General features: G+C 41.9%; 1 pseudogene; it reads left to right on the top strand.

Moving 5' to 3' along the window:
- LOC129556189 (ubiquitin carboxyl-terminal hydrolase 10-like) overlaps window positions 1–24,401 on the top strand; it is a 91,921-nt pseudogene that overhangs the window by 34,334 nt on the left and 33,186 nt on the right.

Raw genomic sequence — 24,401 nt, 5'->3', positions numbered from 1 at the left:
GCAAGGGACAAGGGTTCGATCCTTGGTCTGGGAGAATGCCACAGGTTGCAGAGGAACTAAGCCTGTGAGCCACAGCTATTGAGCCTGTGCTTTAGGTCCTGGGAGCCACAGCTACTGAAACCCATGTGACTAGAGCCCATGCTCCACAACAAGAGAAGTCACCACAATGAGAAGCCCAAACGCCGCAACAAAGAGTAGCCCCCCGCTCACTGCGATGCCCTCCAAGCAGACATCACGCTCTGTCCATTTCTGTATTGATGTAATGTCAATTCCTGTTCCTGTCTTAGGCTCTTTCAAGACAGTCTTGATGACTCCTCATGTGCGCAGTCTACTCTGCAGTTCTTCAAAATTAAATAAGATGATATTGGACCTGAATATCAGTTTTTTCATCCAAAGAATCAATAGAATGTGAAATATTCAAGAGTTGGTGATTGAGCCCATGAATCCTCCAGGAGAGCCCTCTAAGGAACTGCAGGTAAAGCTGCCCAGCTGGCTTATTCTGCTTGGGTTTCTAAGATTCCTCTGTCCTGGCCAACACCTCCCACACATGGATACCCACTCACGTGCTCAGCTTGACTCACCCTGGTCAGAGCCCTGGGTCCCCATGCAGGGTCTTCCACCAGCACTGGGATCTGTCCGTTACCTGGTTCCAGGCAGCCCTGCCCTCTCTTGAGAGGTGACATTAGTAGCATAAGTTATAGCAGACAGTTCCTGTTTCATCTCTCTCATGTAACCGAGGGGTCAGCCAGGGCTTCCTCCCTGACAGACAGTGGGAATTCCTGCCCACAGGCCAGTGCCTATCTGGACCCTCCCTTTGGTTCCCCACAGCCTCTACTCCTCTCAGAAGGTTTAACATCCATCTCTCCCTCTATACCAGTTTCTATAAGAAATCCAACCAAATGAAACAGACTGTGATGGTCTGTGGATTTTTACTTCACTCTGGGAGGGTCTGGAAACATGAGTGTCTCCATGCAGCTATCACTGTCTGGGCCCTTCTGCCTTTTTCACCCCCTACTGTCCTCCCAGGGGACCCGATGTGCTGAGCACACTCCAGTCTGCCCTGGTACTTACAGCAATGCCTCTGCTGGGAGTTCTGGGTTATGAGGTTTCCTTTTTCTCATTATACTTGCTTTGGATGCAGTTTCTAGAATGATCTGGCCTGGTATCTTATAAGTTCCTCTTCTCACCTATTCAGCCACCTTCCCCCAATAGCAAAAAGTAAAAGTTAGTCTTACAGTCGTGTCTGACTCTTTGTGATCCCATGGACTGTAGCCTGCCAGCCTCCTCTGTCCATGGAATTCTCCAGGCAAGAGTACTAGAGTGGGTTTCCATTTCCTTTTCCAGAGGAACTTCCTGACCCAGGGATCAAACCCGGGTCTCCTGCACTGCAGGCAGATTCTTTACGAACTGAGTCACTAAGGAAAACCAATAGCAAAGCACCTCCTTTTTTCCTGATGCTGGTCCTAGAACTAAGCTGCATTTGCCAGGCCTTGGGTATGTTGGCCTGTTCGCCAGGATTTGGACTCCCCCATACTCCATTGTTTACCACTAAACTCCTGCTTTGGGAAAACCTTAACAACTGACTGGGAGAGCAAAGTTTTTTCTATTTCATAGATGTATGTGCTGAGGCCAAAGTGATGCTTTCTCCTGGATCTGCACACAGAGAGGCAGATTAATCAAAAAGATCTTAAGCAGGCACTGTTTGTTTTGCATGAACAAGCAACAATTGCTCTTTGTTTAAATTTAATAGTTAAAAATGAACAGTTTTGGTGATAATTACCACATATTTATATTGGTATTATACTTTTTAAGTTCTGGGAGAACAGCAGTTTAACTCAATTGAATCATATTTATTAAGCCAAAGGTTAAGTGCTTCTATTGCCTTTTAACATTAGAGAAGACAAAGAATTTACTAAGAAAATGCCCCCAATTAATTGTTATTTACAGTATATGTGTCTTTTGTTGTGTAGGAGATGAAAAGAGAGCTAAGAGTAACTAACAGTAGATTAAAGGAAATAAATATAACATTTATCTATTAATATTCAGAAACATATGTAGAAGATAATCATTGTTGTCCCCATTTGCATATGGCTGACTTTGGCTGTTGGCTGGATGAAGCATGTTTGTCACAGAAGACCCTGCAGGACAAATGGAACACTAAGTACTTCATGCCACAAAACTAACCCTGCTGATGCAGCCCTTACCACACTACAAACAAGAACATCACAGTGGTATTTTTAATAAGAATGTTGTTAATGATAATCTCATGATTTATGAAAAACATTGCTGGTTTCAGAATCATGCTTCATTTTAGTCCTGTTTCTAGCCACCAGAAACAGGGACTTTTTTTCATTGTGATAGTCTGTTTGCATTTTTCTTTAAAATATGCTTTTCTGGTGCATGGCACATGGGAATTTTAATTAAAACTCATCCATATGGAAGCTTTCTACCTGATTCTAGTAAATAATTTGAAATAGAAATATTTGAAAGAGACTGTTACAAATCAAAAACAGTTACCAGTTTGGAATTATAAGTAGAGTAGATTACACAGAACATGTTTATAGAAATGAGCCTTTATAATAAACACATATAAAGATGCTCAACATCACTCATTATTAGAGAAATACAGATCAGAACCACAATGAGATATCATCTCATGCTGGTCAGAATGGCCGCCATCAAAAAGTCTGCAAACAGTAAATGCTGGAGAGGGTGTGGAGAAAGGGGAACTTTTTTGTTAGTGGGAATGCATACTAGTACAGCCACTATGGAGAATAGTGTGAACATTCCTTAAAAAACTTAAATACAACTGTCATACAATCCAGCAATCCCACTGCTGGGCACACACACCAAGGAAACCAGAATTAAAAGAGACACATGTACCTCAATATTCATTGCATCACTGTTTACAATAGCTAGGACATGGAAGCAACCTAGATGTCCATCAACAGAAAAATGGATAAGGAATTTGTAGTGCATATGCACAATGGAATATTACTCGTCTATAAAAAGAAATGTGTTTGAGTCAGTTCTAATGAGGTGGGTAAAACTGGAGCCTATTATACAGAGTGAAATAAGTCAGAAAGAGAAACACCAATGCAGTATATTAACGCATGCATATGGAATTTAGAAAGACAGTAAGGACGATCCTATATGCAAGGAGGCAAAAAAGATACAGATGTAAAGAACAGACTTTTGGATTAAGTGGGAGAAGGTAAGGATGGGATGACTTGAGAGAATAGCTTTGAAACATGCATATTACCATGTGTAAAACAGATGTCCAGTGCAAGTTCAATGCATGAAGCAGGGCATTCAAAGTTGGTGCTCTGGGACACCAGAGGGATGGGGTGGGGAGGGAGGTGAGTGGGTGGGGGTTCAAGATGGGGGGACACATGTGCACCTGTGGCTGATTCATGTCGATGTATGGCAGAAATCATCACAATATTGTAAAGTAATTATTCTCCAACTAAAATTAATTAATTAATTTTAAAAAATAAACCTTCAGTTATTTCACTTTAGAGATTTAAGATAACAATTTAAATTATAGAATTATAGAACTGGAAGAACTTTACATGTTACCAAGATCAAACTCTCCTCACTCTCCGCCCTAGATAAGGTAAGAAGAGGTTAATTATGTATCTGAGACTACACACCTGGTGAGAGGGATAGAACTAATACAAAAAGCTCCTGATTTCTAGATTAGCTTTCGTACATTCTTTGTACAACCTTGTCTAGTGTTCCAGTAGTAAATAAAATTAATTTGAAGTATTAACTCATTGTATCTTAATGGATCAGTTTTCACAATGCAATTAAGATATCAATATTTCAACCAGTCAGACCATTGACTTTATATGCATATTCATGTTTATAGTGTTTTGCATACTGAAAATTCAAGATCTTCTTTTCCTAGACCTAATTTTCAGTCCATTCAATTACTCAAAGTTAAAGGAAGGATAGAACATAAACTTTCAATATTTGCATTTTTTCTGCCAAATGAGAGTTCAAAAAATTAGTTCCATTGAAGTTTTAATATAAATATATACTTGAATTGTAGAAGAATACATTAATAGGAAATATATATCATTCTAAGATAAATAAAATATTTAATCCATTATTCCTAAGCTGATTTTTTTGCTGTTGTTTTATAAGATTAGGTTGCAGATTTCCTTTCATTAGAAAAGTACTTTACAACATTTGTTGAACAATACGTCATACAAATAATCTTTCTTGAGAATTTGTAATAAATCAGGGAATTTCTGACAATTAAAAATAGAAATAGCCTTCATATATCACTGTATCAGATAAGCTGCTTCCAGCTACAAGAAACAGAAATCCTAAATTAAACTGATGAAACAAGGAAATGTATTAGCTTACAAACAGAAAGTTTGCTTTGGGTGATTTGGCAGCTCAGTCATGTAGTCAAGAGCTTTAATTCCTTTAATTTCTTTGCATGAGTGTCCAAAATGCCAGCTCCATTCTCTTCATTTTATAAATAAGGACATTTATGGTCTTAAAATGATGCCATCCTGGCCCTTTGTTGTCATGGTATGGGCTTCAGTAACAACTGCTGCTGCTGCTAAGTCACTTCAGTCGTGTCCGACTCTGTGTGACCCCATAGACGGAAGCCCAACAGGCTCCCCCGTCTCTGGGATTCTCCAGGCAAGAACACTGGAGTGGGTTGCCATTTCCTTCTCCAATGTGTGAAAGTGAAAAGTGAAAGTGAGGTCAGTCAGTCGCGTCTGACCCTTAGCGACCCCACAGACTGCAGCCTACCAGGCTCCTCCATCCATGGGATTTTCTAGGCAAGAGTACTGGAGTGGCTTGCCATTGCCTTCTCCGTCAGTAACAACTAGGGCTATATTATTTACACCCAACGAGAGATAGATACTAGCTTCCTGTTGTTCTCTATCTAAAATAGGAAGGATTTTCACAGAAGTCACTAGTACATTTCTCCAATCTTACTGGCCAAAATTAGGGCTCAGATTCATTCCTGTACCAAATATTGGTGCAGGGGTTACTTTAACTCAGTCAGACCCCACCCTTGAGCCAGGGTCAGTTCTCCAACAAGATATTGCTGGTACTCAGTGAAGAGGAGAGAGATTCTGCATTGTGCAGAAGAGGCCCCAGCTTCCCCTCTGAAATGCTTTTGCCTCTTAACTTCCATGACCTCACTGTTAGTTTGCCCTCGAGCTTTCCTGTCCCCACTCCTCAGACTCCTTTTCCAGCTCCTCTTCTGCTTCCCTTTCTCTAAATATTAGAGCTTCCCATGACTCAGTGATCAGGCTTCATCTCCTTCTTTGACTTTCTCCCTAGGCTATCTCACCTGTTCCCGTGGCTTCAAATTACACTCTAAATTGATCATCTCCCACTGAAACTCTCTCCTGACCTCCAAATTCATACGTCCAGCTTTATTCCGTGTAGATACTCAGGTGCTTGTGTCTCTTTCTTTTATGTCTCCTGTTTCTCCTATCACAGTGGTTCTCAACATGAGCATGCATCAGGACCGCTGGAGAGTTGAGGAAAACACACATTGCTTGCCCCCATCCTCAGAACTGATTCAGTAGGTCTGTGTTGGGGCTAGAGAGTATGAGCTTCTGACAAGTTTTTAAGTGATGCTGACACTGCTCATCTGGAAAAATGCTTTGAGAACAAGTTTCCTCATACGAACATCCAAAGCTGAGTCCCTGGCACAAAGAGAGTGCAGACTACCGTACAATTGCACTCATTTCACCTGCTAGTGAGGTAATGCTCAAAATTCTTCAGCAGCACATGAACCAAGAACTTCCAGATGCACAAGCTGAGTTTAGAAAAGGCAGAGAAACCAGAGACCAAATTACCAACAATTTTTGGGTCATAGAGAAAGCAAAGGAATTCCAGTAAAACATCTACTTTTGCTTCATTGACTACACTAAAACCTTTACCTGTGTTCAGTTCAGTTCAGTCGCTCAGTCGTGTCCGACTCTCTGCGACCCCATGAATCATAGCACACCAGGCCTCCCTGTCCATCACCAACTTCTGGAGTTCACCCAAACTCATGTCCATCGAGTCGGTGATGCCATCCAGCCATCTCATTCTCTGTCGTCCCCTTCTCCTCCCTCCCCCAATCCCTCCCAGCATCAGAGTCTTTTCCAGTGAGTCAACTTTTTGCCTGTGTAGATCACAACAAACTTTGGGAAATACTTTAAGAGATGAGAATACTAGACCACCTTATCTGTCTCCTGAGAAGCCTGTCTGTGGTCAAGAAGAAACAGTTAGAACCAGATATGGAACAAAAAACTGCTTAAAGATTAGGAAAGGAGTATGAAAAAGCTGTATATTGTCACCCTGCTTGTTTTACTTCTATGCAGAGTACATCATAAGAAACATCAGGTCAGATGACTCACAAGCTGGAATCAAGATTGCCAGGAGAAATATCAGTAACCTCAGATATGCAGATGACACCACCCTTATGGCAGAAAGTGAAGAGGAACTAAAGAGCCTCTTGATGAAAGTGAAAGAGGACCGTGAGAAAGCTGGCTTGAAGCTCAACATTTGGGGGGAAGCAGCATGAGGAGTTGGATAATCACTGAGGGTTACTGAAAGGGTCTACCAGGACCCTCTGCAACCTACAGTATATTTTTGGAGATTTTAGCCCTGATGAATTCAGTCAGTTCTCTGTGATTCCTCATGCTTCAGTGGAGCTTCCTCCACATGGTGGGACAAGTCTGTGTGGCGCACAGGCTGCTGGTGACCTCCATGATGGACACAACTATCAGAGAATTGAATACGTTGTTAATGAAGTAATCAAACCCAGTGACACTTTGCTGAGAACTCCCAACTACAGTATTTCAAGCACGTTGAATCCTCAGGCCCTTGAATTAGTCCTTTGCTGCACAACTTCCAAAAAACTTCCTGATGACATAGATAAAGAAGTGAACTACAGTGCGGCCAACTGCCAGTACTTAGGCCCTGCCCTTGCCCTGGATAGCAGATCTCACGCCAAGGCGGAAGTTATAGAGAGCAAAGGCGTTTCAGGTGGTCTCGGACCGTTCAGTTCAGTTCAGTCGCTCAGTCGTGTCTGACTCTTTGCGGCCACAATACGCCAGGCCTCCCTGTCCATCACCAACTCCCAGAGCTTACTCAAACTCATGTCCATTCAGTCGGTGATGTCATCCAACCATCTCATCCTCTGTCAGCCCCTTTTCCTCCTGCCCTCAATCTTTCCCAGCATCAGGGTCTTTCCCAATGAGTCACCTCTTTGCATCAGGTGGCCAAAGTATTAGAGCTTCAGTTTCAACAACAGTCCTTCCAGTGAACACCCAGGACTGATCTCCTTTAGGATGGACTGGTTGCATCTCCTTGCAGTCCAAGGGACTCTCAAGAGTCTTCTCCAACATCACAGTTCAAAACCATCAATTATTTGGTGCTCAGCTTTCTTTATAGTCCAACTCTCACATCCATACATGACCACAGGAAAAACCATAGCCTTGACTAGACAGACCTTTGTTGACAAAGTAATGTGTCTGCTTTTTAATATGCTGTCTAGGTTGGTCATAACTTTTTTCCCAAGGAGTAAGCATCTTTTAATTTCATGGCTGCAATCAGCATCTGCAGTGATTTTGGAGCCCCCAAAAATAAAGTCTGACACTGTTTTCACTGTTTCCCCATCTATTTGCCATGAATTAATGGGACCAGAGTATAGAATCTTAGTTTTCTGAATGTTGAGCTTCAAGCCAACCTTTTCACTCTCCTCTTTCACTTTCATCAAGAGGCTCTTTAGTTTCTCTTTACTTTCTGCCATCAGGGTAGTGTCATCTGCATATCTGAAGTTATTGATATTTCTCCTGACAATCTTGATTCCACCTTGTGTTTCCCCCAGTCCGGCTTTTCTCATGATATACTCTGCATATAAGTTAAATAATCAGGGTGACAATATACAGCCTTGATGTACTCCTTTTCCTATTTGGAACCAGTTTGTTGTTCCATGTCCAGTTCTAACTGTTGCTTCCTGATCTGCATACAGTTTTCTCAAGAGGCAGGTCAGGTGGTCTGGTATTCCCATCTCTTTCAGAATTTTCCACAGTTTGTTGTGATTCACACAGTCAAAGGCTTTGGCATAGTCAATAAAGCAGAAATAGATGTTTTTCTGGAGCTCTCTCACTTTTTTGATGATCCAGCAGATGTTGGAAATTTGATCTCTGGTTCCTCTGCCTTTTCTAAAACCAGCTTGAACATCTGGAATTTCACAGTTAATGTACTATTGAAGCCTGGCTTGGAGAATTTTGAGCATTACTTTGCTAGCATGTGAGATGAGTGCAACTGTGCAGTATAAAGGGAGTGCAAAAAGAAGAAAAACATCCTCCTGGATATTACAATCACTTGAAAGTGCTGAGGGCAGGCCTTCAGAGGAAGCCCTGGTCGGTGGTCACCCAGCCCAGCAGTCCCCAACATTGTAGGCACCAAGGACGCAGACTTGATGGGGAATGTGCCCACAACCCCCTCATCCCCTGACTTGGGGCAGCCCTCAGGACACCACAGACTGTCAGCGTTGCCATGCCTCACTGAGGCTTTCCCCGAGCCCTCTACAGTGGGGCAAGGACTGCAGGGTAGCTTGAGGGCTGCCTTGAGGCTGACTCCTGTCAGGGACACCCTGTTGAGGACAGCTGTGGCTCAGCCATCCGTGGGGACTGAGACTACTGAGAGCCTTGGCGTCCCTAAGGGACAAACACTTGAATGCTTGGGTGAGGGCACAGCTGCCAGCCGGGTGGAGCTGCACACTGTGGAGTGCTCGGACTCGGCCCCGCCAAGGCCGTGAGTGCCCCAGCTCCTGTGCATGCCCCTGCCTCCGCAGTGGGCACAGGGCCCACTAGTCAGCCCACCAAGTCATGGGCCAGTCTCTTTCATGATTCTAAGCACTCTTCTTCCTCCTCACCTGTGGTTTCTGTGGAAACTAAGAATTCCCCTTCCACCACGTCTCCCCTTGTACCTGAAAGGCAGGCAGAAGTCAAGGAAGGGCTGGTTCCAGTTTCAGAGGATCCCAAAGCCATAAAGATTGCATAGTTCCTGGAGAACACCACCCTGATTCATAAACCAGTGTGGTTGCAACCCTGTGGGCTGATCTACAAAGGAAATTGGTTCTACATCAAAGCCATACTGCAGGCGTTGGTGGCTTGCCCACCGATATAACACCTGATGAAGTTCATTCCTCTGTATTCAAAAGTGCAAAGCCTTTGTACATCCACACCCATGACGGACAACTTTGTTTAGCTAATGAATGAGTTTACTAATATGCCAGTACCTCCAAAACCCAGACAAGCTCTTGGAGGTAAAATCCTGAGGGATATCCACCCCAGAACTGCCTTTGAACCCACATATATTTGTAGACTCCTGACAGTGATCAAGTAGAGCCTGTCTGAAAAGGATGGGCAAGAAGATGCTGAGGAGTACTTAGGCTTCATTCTAAACGGACTCCATCAGGAAATGTTGAACCAAAAGAAACTTCTGTCACCAAATAATGAAAATCTTACTGTTTCCAGTGGACCCAAAAGCCACTCAGTGAACAAAGAGGAGCAGGAAGAACCAAAAGAAGGAAGTAAGGATGAGTGGGAGTAAGCAGGCCCCCAAAACAAGACCTCAGTCACTCACCAGGCAGCCTTTCTTCAGACCCCCATTGCTGACATTTTTGGTGGACACATCAGGTCTGAGGTTTACCAGAAGAGTTCAAAAGAGTCTGCCACCAGGCAGCCGTTCTTCAACCTGCAGCTGGACATCCAGTCCAAGATATGCACCATCCAGTATGCGCTGGGGAGCCTGGTGGCCAGAGAGTCTGTCCAGGGTGACATCACCAAAACCGAACAAGAGGTGATCAGCCGGAAAATGACTCTGGAAAAGCTCCCTCCTGCGCTCCTGTTGCACCTCCAGCGGTTCGTGTACAAGACTGGGGGCTGTCAAAGCTCATCAAAAATGCTGAATATCCTGCGGACTTGGAAATTAGTAGCTGTATCCGGGGCTTAAAAATAAGAACTGCACACTGACAAGCAGACGGTCATGGTAATCAGCCCGACAGTCCCAGTGATCAGTCCAATGGTCAAGGCCATCAGCAGGACCGAGGCCCACCCAAGAGAGCGCAGCCCGTCTCCTGCACCACTGCTGTGTAGACCTGCTGCAGCCATGCCTGGGCCGCTTGTAGGTTCAGCTCTCATCACCTCCCCTCTTCTCTTTAGTGGCTCTTAAAGGAGAAACTCTTTCTCCCTATGGCAAAAATGGGCTAGAGTGAAAGGAGATGCCTTGGGGTTTGTGCACAGCATAGCTTCCACTGACTTCTAGCTTCCAAATCAAAATCATCTGGTGAAACAGACTGTCTCTTGATTCAAGAAAATATATGAGAAACCCATTTCTGAAATAATGGTGATTTCTGAGTAAGAAGGGTAACTTGCATTTGATTCCTGGTCTAATTGCATAGTAGAGTAAGTCCTGCACCAGCAACAACACTTGTAAATTTGTGAAAATGAATTTTATCTTTTCTTAAAAAAGATAAATTTTTTAATCCATCACACTTTCATCCCTCACCCTTTAGTTTTTGATCAATGATAAAAACAAGCCAGTTACCAGAGAAGAAATAGTTCTTCAAAAGACAGACAAACACAAAAAAAGTTGCTGGTTCCTAACAGGAAAAACACATTTTAATAATTGTGCAATGAGAATCTGCTTATGTACACATGGTAGATCAAGTATTTGGAGTTACAATGCCAGTCACATAGAAGGGTGATTGTAACTTTATTGCCATTAAAAGATTTCAAAGTGCATTCATGCTTCTGTTTACATGTAATGAAAAAGGAGCAAAATAATGGAGATTGGTATTTCCCTCCGGCAGCTATCTTATTCTGCTGTCAACTCTTTTATGATGCCATGTTTCTAATGTACACAGTTATTGATAGCTAGGAGTATACGGTTGTTGCCCATTAATAAAAAATCACAAAGTTGGTTTAAAGCTGAAAAAAAAAACCCTCCACATTCAAAAAACTAAGATCATGGTATCCAGTCCCACAACTTCATGCAAATAGAAGGGGGAAAGTGGAAGCAGTGGCTGACTTTATTTTCTCGGGCTCCAAAATCACTATGGATGGTGACTGCAGCCATGAAATTAAAAGATGCTTGCTCCTTTGAAGAAAAATTATGACCAACCTAGACAGTGTATTAAAAAGTAGAGTCATCACATTGCCAACAAAGATGCATATAATCAAAGCTATGGTTTTTCCAGTAATCATGTATGAATGTGAGAGTTGGACCATAAAGAAGGCTGAGAGCTGAAGAATTGATGTTTTCAAACTGTGGTGCTGGAGAAGACTCTTGAGAGTCCCTCGGGTTGCAAAGAGGTCAAATCAGTCAATCCTAAAGGAAATGAACCTTCAATATTCATTGGAAGGACTGATGCTGAAACTGAAGCTCCAATACTTTGGCCACATAGTGAAGAGTCAACCCGCTGGAAAAGACCATGGTGCTCAGAAAGACTGAAGGCAAAAGGAGAAGGGAGCAGCAGAGGATGAGATGGTTAGATAGCATCACTGACTCAATGGACGTGAATTTGAGCAAACTCCAGGAGATAGTGGAGGGTAGAGGAGCCTGTCATATTGCAATCCATGGGATCACAAATCATCCGACAGGACTTAGTGACCTAACAAGAACAACAACATCACACATAGCAACGTATAATTTCAGTTTAGCTTTGCTTATTTAAATTACTATCTCCTGGGGAGAAGGAACAAGATGGCAGAGGAATAGGATGGTGAGACCACTCTCTTCCCTACAAATTCATCAAAAGAACATTTGAACGCAGAGTAAAGTCCACAAAACAACTTCTGAATGCTGGCAGAGGACATCAGGCACCCAGAAAAGCAGCCCACTGTCTTCGAAAGGAGGTAGGAAAAAACATAAAAGATAAAAAGAGACAAAAGAGGTAAGGATGGAGCTCTGTCTTGGGAAGGGAGGCTTTAAAAAGAGAGAAGTTTCCAAACACCAGGAAACACTCTCACTGGCTAGTCTGTGGCGAGCCTTGGAACCTCAGAGGGCCACATAACCGGGAGGAAAAAGAAAGAAATAATTAAAACCCACAGATTACCCACCAAATGGTAACTCCCAGTGGAGAAGCAGTGCAGACGCCTGCATACGCCATTAGCAAGCAGAGGCTGGGCAGGGAGGAGCCGGCTGAACTGCTTAGAGAGAGGACTGGGCTTGAATGCCACGAGAACAATCTGAGAGATCTAACTGGAGATAGCAAAGCAGACTGGGATAGCTTCCCAACGAAAAGGCGGAAAACTCTAACCTAAGACTCTGCCAGCCCCGCTCACAGATCAAAGGACTGAGCAGAGCGAGCCGGCTACAGTCAGCCCATCCCCCATCCCCCGCTGAGACAGGCAGGGAGGTCAGCCAGAGCCAGAGGGGGCAACCGCGGCCCCAGAAAGGCATCCAATACAAACTGCAGGCAGGCTTGTTGCTAATCAAGACTTCTTGGGCTCTGGCCGGTCTATATCCACCTGAAAAGTTGTGCCGGTTGTACACCCAGAAAACAGAGTGGCAGGGACTGGGGAGGCGATAAGCCGCAGCGACCGTGCTAGCCAAACACCTGGTCACCTGAGCTGCTCGGACTGGGGAAGGCACAAAACGCAGACCCAGCCAAGTCTGCGCCTTTGTGGAGTACCCGAGAAACTGAACTTGAGACACTCAGACCTGGGAAATGCATACAACCCAGCGCCAGCCTCAGACAGTTCCCAGCAGAGCAACCTAGAGCCTGTGCAGTGTAGACTGGGACAACACATGCGCTATGAGTGGGGGCAAACCTAGTGTGGCCGAGACGCTGCAAGCACTCCCCACAGACGCCAGAGATATTTGTCTGCAGTGTTCCTCCCTTTCCAGAACAGGACTGAACAACTGAGCCTTAAAAAGTGTCCACCCGCTCCCTAGTATCAGGGTGGAAATTAGACACTGAAGAGACCAGCAAACAGAAGCTAAAACAGAGGGAACCACCTTGGAAATGACAGATACAGAAGTCTAGAGGCTACTCCAAGAATAAGACCAAAAACCAGAGGCAAAAGGCTTAAACCCAAATTCTGAGAACACCAGAGAACCCCTGACTCCAGGGAACATTAATCGATAGGAGCTCATCAAACGCCTCAATGCCTACACTAAAACCAAGCACCACCCAAGGGTCAACAAGTTCCAGAGCAAGACATACCACGCAAGTTCTCCAGCAACACAGGAAAATAGCCCTGAGTTTCAATATACAGGCTGCCCAAAGTCACTCCAAACCCACTGACATCTCATAACTCATTTCTGGACACTTCATTGCACTCCAGAGAGAAGAAATCTAGCTCCACCCACCAGAACACCGACACAAGCTTCCCTAACCAGGGAACCTTGACAAGTCACCTGTCCAACCCCACACACAGCGAGGAAACTACATAATAAAGAGAACTCCACAAACGGCCAGAAGAGGGAAAGGCCACCCCAAGCAAAGCAATATAAGCAAGATGAAGAGGCAGAGAAATACCCAGCAAGTAAAGGAATAAGATAAATGTCCACCAACACAACAAAAGTGGAAGATATAGGGAATCTACCTGATAAAGAATTTCAAATTTTGATGGTGAAAATGATTCAAAATCTTGAAAGCAAAATGGATTTACAGATAAATAACCTGGAGAAAAGGATTGAGAAGATGGAAGAAAGGTTTAATAAGGACTTAGAGGAAATAAAAAAGAGTCACTATACAGTGAATAATGCAATAGAAGAGTTCAGAAACACTCTGGAGGGAACAAACAGTAGAATAACAGAGGCAGAAGACAAGATAAGCGAGCTAGAAGATAGAATTGTAGAAATAAATGAAACAGAGAGGAAAAAAGAAAAACGAATTAAAAGAAATGAAGATAATATTAGAGACCTCTGGGACAATGTTAAACGCTCCAACTTTTGAATCATAGAAGTCCCAGAAGAAGAAGACAAAAAGAAAGACCATGAGGGAATACTTGAGGAGATAATAGTTGAAAACTACCCTAAAATGGGGAAAGAAATAATGACCCAAGTCCAAGAAATCCAGAGAGTCCCCAACAGGATAAACCCAAGGCAAAATACTCAAAGACACATATTAATCAAATTAACAAAGATCAAACACAAAGAACAAATATTAAAAGCAGCAAGGGAAAAGCAGCAAATAACACACAAGGGGATTCCCATAAGGATAACAGCTGATCTTTCAACAGAAACTCTTTAGGCCAGGAGGGAATGGCAAGATATACTTAAGTGATGAAAGAAAATAACCTACAACCCAGATTACTGTACCCAGCAAGGATCTCATTCAAATATGAAGGAGAAATCAAAAGCTTTCAGTTCAGTTCAGTCACTCAGTCGTGTCTGACTCTGCAACCCCTTGAATCACAGCACGCCAGGCCTCCCTGTCCATCACAAACTCCCGGAGTTCACTCATACTCATGTCCACAGTGTCAGAGATGCCATCCAGCCATTTCATTCTCTGTCGTCCCCTTCTCCTCCTGCCCCCAACCTTTCCCAGCATCAGAGTCTTTTCCAGTGAGTCAACTCATCGCATGAGGTGGCCAAAGTATTGGAGTTTCAGCTTTAGCATCAGTCCTTCCAATGAACACCCAGGATTGATCTCCTTTAGAATGGACTGGTTGGATCTCCTTGCAGTCCAAGGGACTCTCAAGAGTCTTCTCCAGCTCCACAGTTCAAAAGCATCAATTCTTCAGCGATCAGCTTTCTTCACAGTCCAACTCTCACATCCATAAGCTGAGAGAATTCAGCATCACCAAACCAGGTCTCCAACAAATGCTAAAGGATCTTCTCCAGACAGGAAACACAGAAAGGGTGTATAAACTAGAACCCAAAGCAATAAAGAAAATGGCTACGGGATCACATTTATCAATAATTACCTTAAACGTAAATGGGTTGAATGTCCCAACCAAAAGACAAAGCCTGGCTGAATGGATACAAAAACAAGAACTCCATATATGTTGTCTACAAGAGACCCACCTCAAAACGAGGGACACATACAGACTGAAAGTGAAGGGCTGGAAAAAGATATTCCACACAAATAGAGACCAAAAGAAAGTAGGGGTAGCAATACTCATATCAGATAAAATAGACTTTAAAACAAAGGCTGTGAAAAGAGACAAAGAAGGAAACTACATAATGATCAAAGGATCAATCCAAGAAGAAGATATAACAATTATAAATATTTATGTACCCAACATAGGAGCATGGCAATATGTAAGACAATTACTAACAAGTATGAAAGGGGAAATTAACAATAGCACAATAATAGTGGGAGACTTTAATACCCCACTTACATCTATGGATAGATCAACTAAACAGAAAATTAACAAGGAAACACAAACTTTAAATGATACAATAGACCAGTTAGACCGAATAGATCTCTATAGGACATTTCACCCCAAAACAATGAATTTCACCTTTTTCTCAAGCGCACACAGAACCTTCTCCAGGATAGATCACATCCTGGGCCATAAATCTAGCCTTGGTAAATTCAGAAAAATTGAAATCATTCCAAGCATTGTTTCTGACCACAATGCAGTAAGATTAGATCTCAATTACGGAAGAAAAACCATTAAAAATGCCAACATATGGAGGCTGAACAACATGCTGCTGAATAATGAACAAATCATAGAAGAAATCAAAAGAGAAATCAAAATATGCATAAAAATGAATGAAAATGAAAACACAACAACCCAAAACCTCTGGGACACTGTAAAAGCAGTGCTAAGGGGGAAGTTCATAGCAATACAGGCACACCTCAAGAAACAAGAAAAAAGTCAACTAAATAACCTAACCCTACACCTAAAGAAACTAGAAAAAGAAGAAATGAAGAACCCTAGGGTTAGTAGAAGGAAAGAAATCGTAAAAATTAGGGCAGAGATAAATGCAAAAGAAACAAAAGAGACCATAGCAAAAATCAACAAAGCCAAAAGCTGGTTCTTTGAGAAGGTAAATAAAATTGACAAACCGCTAGCCAGACTCAACAAGAAACAAAGGGAGAAGAACCAAATCAATAAAATTAGAAATGAAAATGGAGAGATCACAACTGACAACACAGAAATACAAAGGTTTATTAGAGAATACTATCAGCAATTATATGGCAATAAAATGGATAACCTGGAAGAAATGGACAAATTCCTAGAAAAGTACAACTTTCTAAAACTGAACCAGGAAGAAATAGAAAATCTGAATAGACACATCACAAGCACAGAACTAGAGGCTGTAATCAGAAATCTTCCAGCAAACAAAAGTCCAGGTCCAGACGGCTTCACAGCTGAATTCTACCAAAACTTTAGAGAAGAGCTAACAACTATTCTACTCAAACTCTTCCAGAAAATTGCTGAGGAAGGGAAACTTCCAAACTCATTCTATAAGGCCACCATCACACTAATCCCAAAACCTGGTAAAGATCCCACAAAAAAAGAAAACTACAGGCCAATATCATTGATGAACATAGATCAAAAATCCTTAACAAAATTCTAGCAATCAGAATCCAACAACACATTAAGAAGATCATACACCATGACCAAGTGGGCTTTATCCCAGGAATGTAAGGATTCTTCAATATCCGCAAATCAATAACGTAATACACCACATTAACAAACTGAATAATAAAAATCATATGATTATCTCAATAGATGCAGAGAAAGCCTTCGACAAAAGTCAACATCCATTTATGATAAAAACCCTCCAGAAAGTGGGAATAGAAGGGACATACCTTAACATAATAAAAGCTATATATGACAAACCCACAGCAAACATTATCCTCAATGGTGAAAAACTGAAAGCATTTCCCCTAAAGTCAGAAACAAGACAACGGTGCCCACTCTCACCACTACTATTCAACATAGTTCTGGAAGTTTTGGCTACAGCAATCAGAGCAGAAAAAGACATAAAAGGAATACAAATTGGAAAAAAGAAGTAAAACTTTCACTATTCGCTGATGACATGATCCTCTACACAGAAAACCCTAAAGACGTTACCAGAAAACTACTAGAGCTAATCAATGAATGCAGTAAATTTGCAGGATATAAAATCAACACACAGAAATCCCTTGCATTCCTATACACTAAAAATGAGAAAATAGAGAAATTAAGGAAACTATTCCATTCAGTGTTGCAACGAAAAGAGTTAAATACTTAGGAATAGATTTGCCTAAGGAAACAAAAGACTTGTACATAGAAAACTATAAAACACTAGTGAAAGTAATCAAAGAGGACACTAATAGATGGAGAAATATACCGTGTTCATGGATTGGAAGAATAAATATTGTAAAGATGAGTATACTACCCAAAGTAATTTATACATTCAATGCAATCCCTATCAGGATACCAACATATTTTTTCACAGAACTAGAACAAATAATCTCACAATTTGTATGGAAATACAAAAAACCTTGAATAGCCAAAACAATCTTGAGGAAGAAAAATGGAACTGGGGGAACTGACCTGCCGAACTTCAGGCTCTACTATAAAGCCACAGTCATCAAGACAGTATGGTACTGGCAGAAAGGCAGAAATTTAGATCAATGGAACAAAATAGAAAGCCCAGAGATAAATTCACGCACCTATGTACACCATATCTTTGACAAAGGAGGCAAGAATATAAAATGAAGAAAAGACAGTCTCTTTAACAAGTGGTGCTTGGAAAACTGGTCAGCCACTTGTAAAAGAATGAAACTAGAACACTCCCTAACACCATACACCAAAACAAACTCAAAATGGATTAGAGAGCTAAATGTAAAACCAGAAAATATAAAACTCCTAGAGGAGAACGTAGGCAAAACACTCTCTGACATAAATCACAGCAGGATCCTCCATGACCCACCTCCCAGGATATTGGAAATAAAAGCAAAAATAAACAAATGGGACCTAGTTAAAATCAAAAGCTTCTGCACAGCAAAGGATACTATAAGCAAGGTGAAAAGACAGCCTTCAGAATGGGGGAAAATAATAGCAAATGAAGCAATTGATAAAGGATTAATCTCCAAAATATACAAGCAGCTCCTGCAGCTCAATTCCAGAAAAATAAATGACCCCATCAAAAAATGGACCAAAGAACTAAACAGACATTTCTCCAAAGAAGACATACAGATGGCTAACAAACACATGAAAAAATACCCAACATCCCTCATAATCAGAGAAATGCAAATCAAAACCACAATGAGGTACCATTTCACACCAGTCAGAATGGCTGCTATCCAAAAGTCTACAATGCAATAAATGTTGGACAGGGTGTGGAGAGAAGGGAACCCTCTTACACTGTTGGTGGGAATGCAGACTAGTACAGCCACTATGGAGAACAGTGTGGAGATTCCTCAAAAAACTGGAAATAGAACTGCCATATGATCCAGCAATCACACTCCTGGGCATACACACCGAGGAAACCAGAATTGAAAGAGACACATGTACTCCAACATTCATTGCAGCACTGTTTATAAAAGCCAGGAAATGGAAGCAACCTAGATGTCCATCTGCAGAAAAATGGATAAGATAGCTTTGGTACATAAACACAATGGAGTATTACTCAGCCATTAAAAAGAATGCAGTTGAACCAGTTCTAATGAGGTGGATGAAACTAGAGCCTATTATACAGAGTGAAGTAAGCCAGAAAGAAAAACACCAATACAATATACTAACGCATATATATGGAATTTAGAAAAATGGAAATGATAACCCTGTATACAAGACAGCAAAAGAGATACAGATGTATAAAACAGTCTTTGGGACTCTGTAGGAGAGGGTGAGGGTGGGATGGTTTGGGAGAATGGCATTGAAACTTGTATCTTATCATATGAAATGAATAGCCAGTTTAGGGTCGATGCATGTTATAGGATGCTCGGGGCTGGTATGCGGGGATGACCCACAGGGAGGATAAGGAGAGGAGGGAGGTGGGAGGGGTTTCCGGAGGGGGAACTCATGTACACCTGGGGCGGATTCATGTCAATGTATGGCAAAACCAACCAATATAATATTGTAAAATAATTAGCCTCCAATAAAAATTAAAATTAAAAAAAATAAATTACTATCTCCTTTGCTAGGAGTTGGCTTCATCAAGACAGGAGTTATGCCCCTCTTATTCATTTCTGTATTACTCATTTGGAAAAAAATTTTGTTTGTGACTGAAAGCTATTTCTCTTCTCTTCTTTCTTAATAGCAGATGCTAATTTAGCTCGGGTATCAGGAGATTCTTGATCTCAGGGAAGATGCAACTAGCTATCTAGAAGTAGGCTTGTAATTCAATCCTACCCTTAAGATATAACAAAAAATGTGGAATATCTTTCGTATGTTGTATGAGGATGTGATACCTGGAGTTCCAGCAGCCAGGCTGCAACCAGGAGGGAAAGTTCTAGCAAACTGCGAAGATTCCAATCCTGAGATCCAACATCAATAAGCTGCTGCACACACCTAGTGAATACCTAGCAAATGTTAAGGGACATAAATAAAGACAACTATGTGCTTAAGCTGTTTTCTGTTGCAGTGGCTAGATGAAGCCGAAAGTATTATGATTTAGTACACTGCTTGACATATGCAAGCAACTTGTGTTCAATTAATGCAGATATTTGCTTTTGTTGAATGAATAAAAGACTACATAGCTAAAGCAACGTGAGAAAGAAATGGGATGGTATCCAGGGAATTTAATCTACATTAAAAATACAATTTTGGGGGGCATTAATCTAAGGGAGGGAGAAGTAGGAACAGGGCACATATTATACTGCTTGGTGACATTTATTAACAAATTTATACAAATATTTGTTCATTCATTTAAATAAAAATGTAATGAAGACTTACTACTTCAAGAAGTATTACATTAAGGAGGCACACAATATATCGTTTGAAAATATAGGTCACGGAATACTTAAACATAGCCACTCAAAATCTGTTGCCTTAAAGTTAACTTACTAAATCTCCTTTGCATGTGTGTATGCTAAGTCACTTCACTCATGTCTGACTCTCTACGACCCAATGAACTGTAGCCCACCCAGCTCCTCTGTCCATGGGGTTCTCCAGGCAAGAATACTGGAGTGGATTGCCATGCCCTCCTCCAGGGGACCTTCCTGACCTAGGGACTGAACCCACGTCTTTTACATCTCCTGTATTGGCAGACAGGTTCTTTACCACTAGCGCCACCTGAGAAGTGCTAACTTCAGTTTACTCCTCTTCAAAAGGAAATAATCACACTTTTTAAAGGTTAGTGTGATGAGAGGATACATGTAAAGTGCTCAATGTCTTACGTGCCCATGAAGTAGTAAATAATAAATAGTTTTATATTTGTTATTATAATGATTAAGTATGGCTAAGAGAAATGGGACACAAAGGTGAAAAGTATATAGCCCCTTTCCATAACAAAATGCCTTAATATCTGAATACTGAAATAACATAAAACAACACGAGGAATGTGAAGGAAGGAAAAGTCTTTCTGCTTTGGAGGATAAGACACGTCTTTAGTAGAGGAGAAGACATTTGGTCTGTATCTTTAATGAAAGGCTGCATGTTCACATGCAGAGATAAGTAATGAAAATGTATGCCACAGTGGTTGGAAAGGGAGAACTAACAAAATTCTGAAAGATGGGAATACCAGACCACCTGACCTGCCTCTTGAGAAACCTGTATGCAGGTCAGGAAGCAACAGTTAGAACTGGACATGGAACAACAGACTGGGTCCAAATAGGAAAAGGAGTACGTCAAGGTTGTATATTGTCACCCTGCTTATTTAACTTCTATGCAGAGTACATCATGAGGAACGCTGGGCTGGAAGAAGCACAGCTGGAATCAAGATTGCCAGGAGAAATATCAATAACCTCAGATATGCAGATGACACAACACTTATGGCAGAAAGTGAAGAGGAACTCAAAAGCCTCTTGATGAAAGTGAAAGAGGAGAGTGAACAGCTTGGCTTGAAGCTCAACATTCAGAAAACAAAGATCATGGCATCTGGTCCCATCACTTGATAGGAAATAGATGGGGAAACAGTGGAAACAGTGTCAGACTTTATTTTGGGGGACTCCAAAATCACTGCAGATGCTGATTGCAGCCATGAAATTAAAAGAAGCTTACTCCTTGGAAGGAAAATTATGACCAACCTAGATAGCATTTTAAAAAGCAGAGATATTACTTTGCCAACCAAGGTCCGTCTAGTCAAGGCTATGGTTTTTCCCGTGGTCATGTATGGATGTGAGAGTTGGACTGTGAGGAAAGCTGATCACTGAAGAACTGATGCTTTTGAACTGTGGTGTTGGAGAAGACTCTTGAGAGTCCCTTGTACTGCAAGGAGATCTAACCAGTCCATTCTAAAGGAGATCAGTCCTGGGTGTTCATTGGAAGGACTGATGCTAAAGCTGAAACTCCAATACTTTGGCCACCTCATGCGACGAGTTGACTCACTGGAAAAGACTCTGATGCTAGGAGGGATTGGGGGCAGGAGGAGACGGGGACGACAGAGAATGAGATGGCTGGATGGCATCACCGACTCTGTGGACATGAGTTTGAGTGAACTCCGGGAGTTGGTGATGGACAGGGAGGCCTGGCATGCTGTGATTAATGGGGTCGCAAAGAGTCGGGCACGACTGAGCAACTGAACTGAACTGAACTGAACTGAACTGAACAAACATATTACAGACAATAAAACCTAGGAAGAGGAGGGCAGGGAAATATAAGGTCGGGCAGCTCATGGCTGGTAGGATGGCTTAGCACCAGTACAGACTTAAGAAAGAGGTCTGTGGAGGTGAGCCCATGGGAAGTGCTACCTCTCATGGAGGAGGAGTTTCAATAACTAACTAGGAAGGCTCTGGCTTTTTTGGCAGGCGATGGGGTACCATGAAAAGATTTAAAGCAGGGCAAGAAAGTGACATGATAAAAGTGTGTCCAGACACTATTAATGTCCCTCCAAACCCATCCTTCCTTTGGTTTGCCCAGTTTTAAGGGACGAAGACCACCAGCTATGACAATGTAGATGAAATCTGGGCAATGATTTGTAAGGAAGATCTACTGAGTGCTCTGGGAAAATAAGTTTTTTTTAAAGAGAAAGATATACAAAGGGAAAATCATTATTCTCTCTCCTTCACTGGTTCCCCTTGCTGAACTCACCCTGTGAGTTCTGTTGTGTACAGATACAGGCAGTGCTTAGAGCTTCAGCGGCAATCTTGAAAAATGATCTCTCACACTCACAGATGGTTAAGTGATAAGATTCAAGAAGCCTGAGTCTTTGATGACACTATTGAACTATGGAGTCAATTCCAGGACTGCCTATTCCCAGACGACCAGTTAAGCAAATAGTAGATACACTGTAGGTTAAGCCACTATTGGTTAGTGGCTTGTTCTTTGTGGCCACACCATTCAAACTAATGCTGAGAGCGGTGTTTTAGGAAGATTCATAAGAGATTGATGGGATGAACTGACGCAGTGTGAAAATAAGGATAACCAGTAGGAAAACAATTACTGAGCATGTCTTGTATGCATTTTTGAAATTAAGAAACATATGTACAGCACTTACAATGCCCCAGATACTATGGAGCACTTCACTCATTTCTCGTTCAATCTCTGTGAGGTAAATGCTATCATTATCCCCATTTTTCAAATAAGAAAACTGAGTCATAGATTAGTGATGCAGTTTCCCCAAGGACACAGAGCTAGCATTTGTGGAGCTTTCACCCAAGCAGTCCAGCTCCAGACTGTGCTCCCATCTGTTCATACGCAGTTAATTTACATGCAAACACTATCCTACTCTTATGTGAAGATCTTATGAGGGAAAAAGCCATCATTATAGCCATTTTTTCAAGTGAAGAAACTGAAGCAGAGAGGTTAAGTAATTTAAGGTCATGTATCAGAAAACAAAGATCATGGCATCTAGTCCCATCACTTCATGGGAAATAGATGGAGAAACAGTGGAAACAGTGTCAGACTTTATTTTTTTGGGCTCCAAAATCACTGCAGATGATGATTGCAGCCAGGATATTAAAAGACGCTTACTCCTTGGAAGGAAAGTTATGACCAACCTTGATAGTATATTAAAAAGCAGAGACATTACTTTGCCAACCAAGGTCCATCTAGTCAAAGCTATGGTTTTTCCCGTGTTCATGTATGGATGTGAGAGTTGGACTGTGAAGAAGGCTGATCGCCGAAGAATTGATGCTTTTGAACTGTGGTGTTGGAGAAGACTCTTGAGAGTCCCTTGTACTGCAAGGAGATCCAACCAGTCCATTCTAAGGGAGATCAATCCTAGGTGTTCATTGGAAAGACTGATGCTAAAGCTGAAACTGCAATACTTTGGCCACCTCATGCGACGAGTTGACTCACTGGAAAAGACTCTGATGCTGGGAAAGGTTGGGGGTGGGAGGAGAAGGGGACGACGGAGAATGAGATGGCTGGATGGCATCACCGACTCTGTGGACGTGAGTTTGAGTGAACTCCAGGAATTGGTGATGGACAGGGAGGCCTGGCGTGCTGTGATTCATGGGGTCGCGGAGTGTCGGACACGACTGAGTGACTGAACTGAACTGAACTGAACTGATATAACAAGGAATGGAGCAGAAAGTCAAGGCCAGTTCCACCTGATTCCACAGATGCAACCTTGGTGCCAGATCTCCAGCAATCAGACTACTCCAGACTTCTGAATCAGAGGAGTGGCTCTAGAAATGTAAAAGGAGGAACTTACACAAGACAGAGGTTAGATGAGGATTAAGGGCAGATTTTATGTCAGGGGAAAGGATGAAAGGTGATTCTGGTTTTTCAAAGCTAAGTTAAAGCACACGGATATTGCGTTGTTTTTTTGTTTTGAAGCATAGTTGATTTTCAGTGTGTGTTAATTTCAGGTGTACAACAAATTGATTCAGATATATATACATATTCTTTTTCAGGTTGTTTCCCCACATAGATTATTATAAAATGTTGAGTATAGTTCCCTGTTCTCTAAGTAGGTCCTTGTTTAAATATAATAGAGTGTATCTCTTACTCCAAACTTTCTAATTAGGGATACTATTTTTTGAAAGAAAGTCTGGAAAATGAATATTTTAAATTTATATTTTGAGAAAATACTTTAAAATCCTTGTCAGCACACCCAATAAGTTAGGGTAAACTCCAAAAGCAGATATCAAGCTGAACCATCTTGTTTAACTGGCAGTTTCTATGTGCATCTAAAAATGTGGCCCAGGAGCAATGAGGAGGGGCCTCGTCCACTTAATCCTTTTGCAGCTTAAGATCCTTGAGGTAATTCTCTAAACAAACCCACACTTGCCTCCCACCCCCAAGCCTCTGCCACTGCCACACATGTCTCCCTCCCTCAGCATAGGACACATTTTGGCTTCTAATTTCTCATCTGTGGTTATCAACCACCCCTCAGGAAATTCAATTTTCCAGGCATAC

This window comes from Moschus berezovskii, chromosome 13 (assembly GCF_049115385.1).
Source record: "Moschus berezovskii isolate FMDL1 chromosome 13, NW_MosBer_1.0, whole genome shotgun sequence".
NCBI lineage: Eukaryota > Metazoa > Chordata > Mammalia > Artiodactyla > Moschidae > Moschus > Moschus berezovskii.
The sequence above is the reverse complement of the archived record's forward strand: the minus strand, read 5'-3'. Positions and strand labels throughout refer to the sequence as shown.